Below are 13,023 nucleotides of genomic sequence, written 5' to 3'. Positions count from 1 at the left end.
GACTTGGTAATCAGACTGGGGCTAGGAGACCCTTGTCCAATTAGGGAGCATGTTTAATTTCCCAAAGCTCCGCGAATTGTGTAAGTGGTTATGGCGGTAGGAGGGGGTATCTTTGAATGAGAACTCTGAAATTTGCTTATTAATCAGTTTATGTGAACTGTAGCTCAATTTCTGTCGGTAAGCAATTAACAAAGCATTTATTTTAAGATTATAAATTGAAAATGTATCCCTTAACATAACCAGTTGTTCCATTGATTAGGAATGGCAGATTCTTTAAGTTCACATATAATTTTGAAAGTTTTTTCCAATCGCATCCTTGATTACTTTATGTTTGTAAAACCTTATAGTTATTATACAAATTGCAATAATTTGTTTCATGAAGCAACTTTAGTGAAATAAATCATTGGTTAATTAAGGAATTAATTCTTTCTTTTGCCAGGATCATTGTAGGGCCCAGTAATAAATAAATTTTACTGGTTGAAGTTCAAACCTTTAATGAGGCACGTGCAAACTTATCAAAAACCTAAAAATAATTGCTGCGAACCAACAAAAACCAAGAAGGTACAGCTTTGAATCGTATAAAAAACAGGTAAGTTATAGATTTGAATTATAAAAAAACAGACTTTTAATTTTTCACACGGTTGAGCTGAAGACCTTCATTTATAGTTGGTCTCAAAGGGTGGGATGGATAATATCGAATTAAATCTATTGGGAAGTAAATCACACACGTTGTATTGTTCTATAAATTTTTAATATGTGACTTCAAATAAATTCACCATTTAATGTAATTGTCATCATTTACAAAAATGAATGCAGGGCCGTATCAATTGAAAAATCTTCTGCCTTATAAATTTGCTCTAATTTATTAATGACCCATTATTTTACCAATTATGTATTTTTTGGAAGTTTGTATTCTTTAAGATATGCTTTATCTAAACCTCAATAAACTCAATAAACCTCAATAAACTGATGAGTTAAATTACCTAAAAGAAAGAAAGGTTGATGCTTAACTTGTTAAAGAAATTATAATGCCCTATGTTAGAGATGATTAAAGAGCAAATACAAAATATCCATGTAGATCAATAGAATATTAAGTCCCAACAACATAAGGAAAATATAGTATATATGGAAAAATACGGCAAAATTTCGATTTGTAGTAATTACAATGAAATAAAAAAACATGGCAACAATTGTTTGACTACAATTTTATGTTGCAGTGCAATCGAAATGTATATTTTTATATTATTTGACAAAATTTTTAATCATCATGAAGTTGTATCATATTGTAACCAAACTTATCACAGAAAACATAAATTAAAATGTTGAAAATCTCATACAATCATGAAGAGCACAGTTGTAAATTGAGGTATTGTCCAGTTCCAGTAGACTCTCATATTCGAAACAACGTCGTTCTCTGTGAATAAACCAGCGGGTAACTAGATTAAGCACTGATGAAATTTCATCTCCCTCTGAATCCTGTTTCTGCTGTCGTGTGAAAAATTGAAAAATTATAGTTCATATGGAGAGTTTAACTTAATATGCCAGTGTTATTTATGGATCGTGCTTCCATGCAGTTGATTGACGACTGAAGGTTTTGCACTAGAAAAAAATTATAAATTAACTTAATATTTGACTTTTTCCGATGATCAACTTGTGTTTGGTATAAAATACTCATCCATTTCTATCAATTTTAATTTATTTTCTCTTGTAGCTTTTATAATCGTAGAGATTTATATGATTCACTTTTCAATATGATGTTTGCCTTTCAAATCGTTGTTGTAAAATACATATATTTTCTCCAAATGATAACAAATAATGTCACTGATTTCTTTATTTTCAAATTACTTAATGGGTTTTACTTAAAGTGAAACCATGTATTTCTAAGGATTGGACAAAGCTACGTGCTACCATTGTAATATTGGTTTTATTTTACATCGCGATACTTGGAGACAGACTTATTCATTTAGACTTCCAACGATAGTTATGTTATACGTTGTTGTATTAATAGTCAAAGGTTATACGAGAAATTCTCCAAAATCCACACGAGATGGCGTGAATTGCCATACGTTTGCATAATGTCGTTAACTTAATTTAATTTACTTACACTGCTCATCGAATATAAAACGATCTAGAACATATACAAAGTTGTGATTGAAAAGTCAATCTTATCAACTACGTATTATCAAATCATTTCAACCTCACTTGTGTCCAGGTGGTGTTACTATTATTTATACATCGACACTATTATTTACAATAGACATATATATTAGACCTGTTTTATTACGAAGAGTTTTCTTAAACCCACCGTCTCGTCTAAGTTAATCCATTCACAGTGAAGTTTGACTTTCGCAAACTCCCAGACAAAACAGATTGTAAAGTAAAACAAGTCGAAACACGTCTCAGCATGGTCAGGCTTGTTTGGTTCTCGTAGTTAGAAGCGTAATTTCATTAACTGGTGTCAGAATTGTAATTTCAACCTTCCCTCCCCACCCTACTCCCAACACGGTGAGCCTAAATTGCGTGATTATTATCCAAATAGTTAATTTAGCTTCGATTAATATTAACTTTAAAGTGTATTATTGTACAGTGATTTAATTTACAAAGGGTTCAAGAATGAGTATAGCTTAAACTGAAGAAAAGCTCAATGAGAAAGATTCAATAAGTTAAGAGTAGGCATTTTAAAATTGCATATTCATAAATTAAATACCGGTAGCAAAAAAAAATCTATAAATGTTTTTTTTTACTGCCGAGATGCTGCCGAATGGTTTGATTCTTGTCCGGCAATCAAAATTCTGAAACTACCAAGTTTATGAATGCCTAGTCGTACTAAGTAGTTTTTTTTTTTACTTGAAGTCCATCAGCGAACCTTTAGGCCCAAAAACAACAAGACCACTCAAAAGTACAACAGATGAACAATTATTTGTTAATATAATAAACGTGATCCAGAGGCTGTAAATGTGTGAATTTACAAGAAAATCTGCATGAAAATGAGATACAATGTTCGTTTGAAGTAATTTTGCAGCGGTAAAAAGCCAATAGCTACCGAAAAAGAAAATATCTTTTTCTGAGATAAAGGATAAAAACAATGCAAGAATAAACCAAGCAAGCACTCAAATCAAAATATTTACACGATAAAAACCTAATATTACCATAATAATATGTTATGGCAATATAACTACGAGTAATTCAAGAGCTGTGCCCTTGTGATCAGAAATTACACAATTAAATCAATTCTTAATATACCTACAATGACTTTGAAATGCGATTTAATTTAACTGTAAATTATCGCAGAAACAGTTATTAAATCGAAGTCATAATATCTTCTACACTAAACATGCATTATCAGAGTATTTTTGTAGTTGATAAAAGATAACAACACGCGTATTTGAATGGCCGGGATGGGCGAGATAGCATGCTTATTTAGGGGACCAAATCTGCTGATTCGCCGTAACAGTGAATGCACTAGGGTGTGGAAGGGTATTGATGGTCATGGGGGGGGGGTCAGCGGTGGGGGTTAAAATTACAATTCCAACGCTCGCTAATTTCATTACCTGTGCAAATTGACGACTCAGAGCTAAACCAATGAGTGCTCGAAAAGTCTATTTTAGGATTGCTGATAGGTTTAACAAATTTTCTCTTAGTTACAGTAATGTAATTGGTTGGCCAGATGTCCGAGGCCTATGTATTTTTTCGTGTAAGTGTTCCCAAAACTACAGTTTGTACTCATTTTTTTGTAATCCTGCTTCAGATATTGATGACATTTTCATCTCTGGTTTTTATCGTTTATTTCTGGGAAATTAGTTCAACAAAAGTTTTTTTTTATATTTGTATGTGCTTCGTGAGTTTTTTTTTCAGTATGTGAAATTTGAAATTTTGGATTTTACCTGTGGTGACGCTTAACCTTTCATACTTTTTGTATACCACAGTGATTTATTCTCTACAAAAACACAAATTTGTGTCACTGACCGTCCGTCCCCAATGTTAAAAAGGCGTTATTAACAGAGATATTGAGATTTCATCACTATGTTTTGCTACAAATTAACTTAGTTTAAAGGCATAATTGTATTTAGTTAGTCATGCAGCTTGAATGCAAGTACGTTTTCCTGCAAAAAATAAAGAAACAAGAAATTTTTGAAAAAATATTAGTAAATTAGTTATAGTTTGTTTTTGTTGGCACAAACTTTCTTAAAATAATATAAAACTGATTTTTATTCATAGAGACACTCTTTTTGCATTGGCATAAAAATGTAATTTTCTAAATATTTTCCTCACTAAAAAATGATAGAACACTTTTCACTATAAAATAGATTGATAATTGATGGGTTTTATAAATTTAGTACTAATACCTTTTGTGAAGATACTTTTCACATATTTCAATTTTCCATATTTTCAATCATATCCGGTACAAAAATTTTGGTTTTAGGTATTGTTCTCTTGGCCTTTATATTCTACGGAGCGTAGCTGTGTGAATAAACCAGGGGAAAACTGGATTAAACACTGATGAAATTTCACCTCCCTTACTTCGTTGAAACCCTTGGTGCAGCATGTAGCATTGTAATTTAAATGTTTTTATTTTATTTTAAATAACAATATTTTAGATAACAATATTGGGATACACAAATGTTCATCACTCCTTCGTATCGATAACTATGGATTCAATAATTATGTTGATATTTAAGTCATTTGGGCTGATAGTTAATCAAACTTAAAATTCCTAGCAATATATGTGTTTTTACGGTAGTCATTTTAATTGGAATTTATTTAGTGACTAACAATCTTTAACAGTTTTTTTTTTCAATCAAACCATATTGCTGAACTTATTTATTTCCACTATGCTACTTTAAAAAAATATACTTTAAACTGTTACACACAATTTTGCAACTGTTATGCTCTAGAAACTAAGTTTTCAACCTTTTTCTCTCTCTTTGTTTTACATAAAAAGTTTATACCTAACCTACATTAACTATCGTAATCGATTGAAAGACGTCCATTACTTTAAAACTTCAAAGGTAAATAAACACTAAATTAAATAACGAATTTAAAGTTGAGAAGCAGTTTTATATCGGTGTGATTGCAATCAGAAAGTTAAAACTTAGAAGTCAAACGAGACAAATTTAACTTCAGAGTAAACTTAGGCAAGTGAAACTTTAACTTTGATTCGCACCGTTCGAATCAAGTAAATACACGACTAAGTTTGGTTGGTTCCGACCTTGTGGTGAATACCCTCGGCAAGCAACATAGTTTATAAATAACTATGTGTGGAATATAAATACTTGTAAGATTTAAAACAAAAAACGTTGGGTGCATGCAATTGATAATAATACATTAGTTCAATTGGTGAAGGTAATTGTAAATTATCTATTGCATGCACCCCACGTTTTTCGTTTTAAATCTTACAAGTATTTATATTCCCCACATATTTATAAATTATATTCTACTTTTTAGTGCATTTAAAAATGTTTTGTTTTAAAAAAGGTTGTGATTTATAAATTATTTACGACTGAGGTTAATTTAAAATCTTATGATCCAGCGAAGAGACCAATGGTAATTATGGTAAAATAATGCGTTGAAAGGTCTAAAATTGTTTCAAACTCTCTTTATATCAGTTTTATGTAAATTGTAATTCAACAGCTTATCCTTCTGTTTCCTTCTGAATGATTAACTGGAGTTAAATTTTAAACAATAGATGAACAAGTTATGCAAGTTATTTTGAAATTGTCCGAACTATTGACATTTTTTGTAACATGATTGATTAAGGTAGGTAATACTCTCTATGGTTTAGATTTACAATCGAATCAATTGTTGGTTGTTGGTTGTATTCATCTAATCAGCTAATAAAAAAAAACATAATCTTTGAAAGGTCATTACTCATTTTGCCTTGGAAACAAGTGTTATACCTTATTAAAATAAACAATTTTTACTCGGATCCCGTAATTCCAATATACTACATTTTTACTACATACATGTTTACTACATTTCGAATAGTGACCAACTAGAACTTAAAAACATTAAACTGAAAATAATTTGCTCACACCAATATAATTGGAAAACTTATATTAAAATGAAATATACTCACAATACAGCACTATGCATGACCTGGTTACTGACCTGCAAAAGAAGTCTGTGAAAAATAGGTTTGAAAACACAAATACTCCTAAGATACCATCAAGAACCAATAAATATTTCACTTTTTCATGCAATGCTCTATACAAAGTAGAATTCGTAGAAGTAGTTAAGGCATCTTTACTATTTAAATTCATCGTGTTTGAGATCCATTTAAAACATGATACACCCCCTCCCTCTCTTCTTACGTATAGGACCCGATTCTATAAGTACATAAAACGTGATCTTGGGTCTTGTCGTCATATAATGAATAACATGAGAGTCCAGTCTGTATAATACGGCTGTGCAGTAGCCTTGTAGAATATTGGGGTGGAACCATTCCGACCCACCGGTGTATCTGATCAAGTAGTACGGCCTAAAGGAAATTTTATATTTTTTCTGAATGTTCTGTATTCAGAAAATTCGACTGAATTTTGGCTAAGTAATCTTTTTATGTTTTATCAAGGTTGACTCTATTTAACCCTGCATCATTGATCAACTTAAAAAATTGAAGTTCATGATATGCAATAATTAATCGATTAAGGTCACAAAGTTAAAAGATGCTCTTCTGAGAAGTGTAAAAAGTACGTTTTACACTGTGTAAAAAAGTATTTCCATCAAGCAGGGAAATAACAAATAACTGGGGATTGATTGCAAGGGTACAGAGAGGTGGAAGAAAAATCTGATTAAAAAAACCCCTTACATGTGGAATTTAACTAACAAGGGTTGGAATTGTTAGGGATGTATTGGGATTTTAACAACAAATTCATCGATATTAAATTGAATATAAAAAATATTACAGTTCTATTTTACTCAGTTTTGTTTTGATAGTGTATTGAGCACGGGGGTAAATAAATAGGTAACTAGGACAAGTAACGGATTACCTAGGAGCTGCCTCTCTAGGCAAATGATTATCAAATGTTCCATAGGTTTCTATATTTCTATATTCTATATTTCTATATAGCTATGGATTTTTCAACTATAATGATAAAAATTTAATTAGTTTATATTTTATATTTTTTTAAAGTTAGGTTGTTTTGATTATGTGAGGATAATGTAATATTTAACACACTTCGATTTTCAATTTTGTGGGTTGATAAGGTTTATTTTGCCATCCCTATTAACCCTCCAGCGTTTAAATACTGAATCAAGTTTAAAAAGTTATTTGGAACCGGTAAATGTTGCTAAATGGAATTCAGTGTAGTGCAGCAATCGATCACAATGATTAAGGAACTTCAGTTTTTCGTAACTTATTTTTGTTTAAGCTAATAATATCTTTGATGTTCGAAAATTTTTCCATTTTATGGCTAGTACTTTTAGAACCACGAATTAATTTTAAATTAAGTCAGAGTTCTCGGGTTCTCTTTGTATTTATATTAATTACCACAAAGGGTCAACCCAATATAATGTTAAGTCATTATGATTCTGTCGCATTATAAAATAATTCCGTAAACTGATCGCTTACCTGTTAACAGCACTTACTAAGATTTACAAATAACTAACCCTAAGGCTCATACATAGATGTATGAATGAGGATTAGCTCATTCATTTTAGTAAATACTAATCGTATTAACTATAGTGAAACTTCAAAATTGGACCTTTTTTATGTTACTTAACAGAAACTATTCTTAGTTTTAACCCTAATACGATTATACCATAGTTATCGCAATTATGTAAATAAGTCGGATATCTTCCAAAGACAATATTCCTTTTGTTAAATAAAGTAAGGAGTATGCCTAAACATATTACAACCATACAGAAACTCTGAGAAATTAAATACAACATAATCGACTTTGAATGATAAATGCATATTTATACAGCCAACATATTCAATAAACTCGTTAACGTCAATCCATCAAATCAAACTGGCGTAAACTGTTAAAGATGGGTTTTGCCCCTTCGACTCTTGGTTAGACCCGGACTACTTGATAAATGAACTGCATAATTGACTAAGGGTGGCTAATACGAATAGTGGATAGGGGATAGAGTAATCCATTACAAAATTTATCTAATATGCTTGATTTACCTAGTGTTAGATAGCATACTTGAAAAAAAACTAATATCGTAATGAAAGTTTTACGATAATTAACCTTAAAAGCTAGGATAAAATATGATTACCTGATGTGTAAGAAAAGAAAACTACAATAACTATAATTTATGGGAAAGAACAAAACAGCCACAGTAGCCACAGCACACATCCACAGTAGTTTCTTGGGTTCAGTTTCAAAAAGTTTTTCAATTTATGTTTGTTGAAGAGTCACTGAAGTGCAATGCAGGGTCATTTGTCTTACTTCTCAACTTGTCTCACTAAATGTGTGTACAGTTTAGTGATCATAAACAACATTTTTATCCACCGCAGTACCATAGTAGTCCATCCTTATAAATACTTTTAATACTACAATAGATTAAATTTTTTTTAAGGTTTGTGTACTCCTTTCATATTTGATACTCAAATATTTTGTCTTGGAATACTCAATGGGTGATTGCATTGTTTGCTGTTTTACACATGATTTAGTGGGTTATGATTGAACTTAATTTAATGTACACAAATACCTCCTGAGAAGTAGAGTTTGTGTTTAATACTAGTACTTAATAGTTGATGGTTCAACTTGGGTAATTATAAAGTTTTTCACTATCCTGTGTTTCCACCCAAAATGTTTCAGCCAATAAAAGTGTTAAAATTTCAAGCATGATAAGACGAGAAGGTGGCATAATAGATGTCCAAGAGAATGGGACCACTATGCTTTATTGTACTCTACAGTAACATTGAGGTGCAGCCAATTTTGTAGTTGAATACCACGTTAAAATACTTATTTCCATGTTAGAAAATGCAAAGAACCATACCTTAAAATTGCTTTAAAATCCACTCCGTTTTGTATGCTTATATTACAGCCAAGAGACAATTGAGGCTACATTCTTGGTCGCTCTGTTCGACAATACCCCTTTAAGCCTACGCCACATTGCCATTAACAGCCATTAACACATCTGGACAACTAATGGCTGATTTGTGGCTGACAGTTCCCTTCGTCTTTGTACAGAGCCTGGGGTTGAACTTGAATACAATCCCTTGTGTGAAACCCATCTTAGAATATTACAGACACATCAAACACACTCAAAGTAATGGTGTCATAGTATAACAATCAATTGCAAATACTGCGAATCGTAATTTAATATATGCTGAACAGCCTTACATCATTAGATTCAATCGCCTAATAATTGCAAAAGAATTTATTGTGAATATAATCAGTTATATATAAGTATTAAGTTTTTAAAAAACAACATTCTGCCTTTATAAACAATGATTAGTCTTCATATTGTGTTGTATATCTGGATGATGTTGAAAAACATTTAATAAGAAAAACTACCAGGTACTGGCTTGTAATTCTTTTGGTCCTTGATCAGACTGCGCGTTTCGATGTAGTAAAACATCATCATCAGGCCGCACAAACCCTTGAAGAAATTAAAACATTTTTGAGATAGTTACGTCAAAGTTAACGAACAAATTGCATTCACAAAACAATGTAATAGTTTTGTCGTTGTTTTTTAAAACCCTAATGTACGACTAAAACGGCTATTAAAATCACACAGCTTAAAAGCTTAATTGGTCTGAGAATCTGAGGACAATTTTATGTGGTTGTGGTTGCAATCAGGAACCAACCTTGGTAGGTCAAACTGAGTAGATCCAGCTTCTGAATAAACTTGAACAAGTTAAAATTAGAGTCCAAGCGTTGTAATCAAGCGAATCCACTTCTAAGTTTCGCTGACTTGAATCTTGTGGTAACTACGTCCAGGCAAGTGAGCTGATTGTTTAGTAGATTAGTATTAGCGCCTTAACCCACTACTGTAAGGCATTTCGGAAATAACTTGCAGTAACTTTATTGTTATACATCAATGTTCATCTTAGATTGACTTACCGGTACAACTGATTGTTGTGGCTCCCTAGTTACTGACCAGTAAAAAGAGTGGAACGTGTTTTTACTTGAATACCTTCACCCCTGTCCACCCTTTTAATGATATAGAGAAATTGTGAAGATTTTTAACATCGAAGGTTTTATACATAGGAAATCAAATAAAAAAAATATTTAGAGTAAAAACATATCGCACTGATTTCCAAGAGTGGGCATTAAGTAAGATGTGGTTGGATCAATTGAACATAGCATGAGATGTGGGATCTTGTTGAAATACAATGAAAAACATGACGCCCAGTCTGTATAATAAAGTTGTACAGTAGCTTTGCAGATCATTGAGATGGAACCATTCTGACCCTCGTTTTATGGGTTCAAGTAGTGGGATGAAGGAAATTTTATGTATTCTGACCCAAACATTTACTTTGGTTAAAAAACTAACTCCATCTACGAATACCAATGTAGCATTGCTAAATATACCATTAAAATCTGGAGTGCTGCACTATTGACTAACTTACAATGGAAATGCAATTTTCAAAGAGTATCTTGCACGGTATGAAAATATATAGCTTGACCATTGTAAACTAAGTTTTACTAGGGCATTGGCACATTACTTGGGAAAGGAACATTTATAAGGGATGAAGAAGAATTAAAGGTTTTTAATATAAAATTAATTAACTCCATATCATGTGGAATCTATTAAATTTCAATAGATTGTTGGGATTTTCAATTATGTAATTATTATCAGCGAACTATTCCAAATACATTATCATTATGTTTAACAGTACTACATCTAGGATATCCATAATATTCCGGGACATCGTTTTTTAGGTATTATACCGACTATTAAACATTAATAGAAGAAAATGTAATCCTTTAATATAACTAACTTGAATGGTTTTCTTTAGGGAGAGGAGGGGAAATGATTTTATACACACAGGTAGCCAGCCTGTAGTGTGAGACTCCTAAATTTATCACAGACTACTCACTAAAAAAACCCCTCTAATATTTGAGTGGTTAGACAAGTAGTTACTGATATAACAATTAAATGGTAGCCGGTGCAATAATGTGGAAGCTATAAGACTTTCTATGGTAAAATTGTACCCATCATGATCATTGAGCCTTAAAAACCTGCTCTGTCATAGAAACAGTCTTTCATAAGATGTAAAAAGTCTACCCTACTTATCACTCCATTCAAACCTTTAGGCATTTTGGTTAGTTGTTACTTTGGTTGAATTATTTGGTTACATCTCAAGTCGAAATAGTTAAACACGTCACGACTTAAAAATTAAATTGTAATTAGCCTAAATTAAAAACGCTGATTTTACTGAACCAGATTTGAATTTCATCCAAAGAAACTCGTCTAAATTAAATGCTGAGTAACGTTAAAAAGTAACTTGTAACTAGTTACATTTTGCTGAATGGAACAAAGTGAAGTGCAGCAATTAATCACAATGATAAAGCAATTTAACCTTTTAGAGTTTTTACTGACTTAATTTTTATGGAACTCTAATATTCTCTTAAATACAGAAAACGTTTACTCCTTTTTTTTAATACCTTGGACGTTTATATTAATACCGTAAATTTACTTACTTCAAATTTAACGAGGGATTTTAAAGCCATATATTGTAAGCATACGATTATCTTAAAGTTATTTTATGAGGCGTAAAATTTACCTATTTATTTTATATTTTAATTTAAATATAACAGTGTCTTAAAAGTTCAGCTATATAATTATGCGTATTGCATTTATCTGATAAAAATATTTAATGCCATACGAAAACACATTTTTTTAATCTGATTACACTATCGAATAGGAACATTAGTAGGATACCCAGCTCTTCAGGCCACCAATCAGAGAGCAGCATTTCATCCCCACCCCTCCCCCTAGGCCACGCCCCCTTTTGTGGTCCCACGTGGTCTAACCTCACTTTCGCGCCAAACAACATAACCTTACTTTCCCGCCAAACGAAAAAAAACACTCTCCTTCCCGCCAAGTAACATAACCTCACTTTTATTTTCGCGCTAAACAACATAACCTTACTTTCCCGCCAAACGAAAAAAATCACCTTCCCGCCAAGTGATATAACCTAACTTTTATTTTCGCGCCAAACGAAAAAATCACCTTCCCGCCAAGTGACATAACCTAACTTTCGCGCCAAATGAAAAAAAATCTCACCTTACCGCTAAGTAACATAACCTCACTTTTATTATCGCGCTAAACAACGTAACCTTCCCGCCAAGCCTCACTTTACGTATTGCGTAGGTTCCCGCCAACTTATATAACCTCCGTAATGATTAACTCTTGCCAAATGAAATATCCTCCACTGAATAATGACTGAATAACCTCCACAAAGCTGTGTTCTGAATAATTACACAGATTGTTTGGTCTAAAATATGTTTTAATGCTACTATATCTACGATTTATATTTACATTATTCTAAAAATATTTACAAACACTAAACTAAACTTCTTCTTCTTCTTCTTCTTCATCATCTTCATGGTTCTGTAACAAAACAAGGAAGTGTTAATGGTGTGTATCCTGGTTGCTGATTGGTTGTAATAAGCTTGTACCTGATTGGTCATAAATAGGTGATCTGTTGTGTGATTGGCCAATTTTTGCTATTTAAACTTTTAGTACTTATTTTCTTTCACTTTGCTCTTGGCAATTGAACGTGTTGGACGTGTGCTCTTGTGTTTGATGTTTTGAGGTTATGTTTGAAAGTTATTTCTAGTGTTAAATGTTAGTTTGATTATTTACGGTACATCAGTGGTAAGTAAACTTTGTTTCTTTATTGTAACGTATTGTGCAATCGGTGTGCTATATTCAGCTTTGTGTGCGCGCAGCTGTGTCCCCACCACATCTTGTGTCTCAGTGTTATGCAATTGGTGTGCTATATTTAGCTGTGTGCGCGCGCCGCAGACTGTGCCCCCTCTAGATCTTGTGTCTCCGCGTCCCTTTTACTTTGCTCTAGGCGTTTGACGACGATGGATGTTAGTATGGCTGATAACGTAT

The sequence above is a fragment of the Macrosteles quadrilineatus genome, unplaced genomic scaffold, assembly GCF_028750875.1.
Source record: "Macrosteles quadrilineatus isolate MER2022 unplaced genomic scaffold, UCM_ALF_1.0 Scaffold_9__3_contigs__length_116548681, whole genome shotgun sequence".
NCBI classification, from domain to species: Eukaryota; Metazoa; Arthropoda; class Insecta; order Hemiptera; family Cicadellidae; genus Macrosteles; species Macrosteles quadrilineatus.
The sequence above is the reverse complement of the archived record's forward strand: the minus strand, read 5'-3'. Positions refer to the sequence as shown.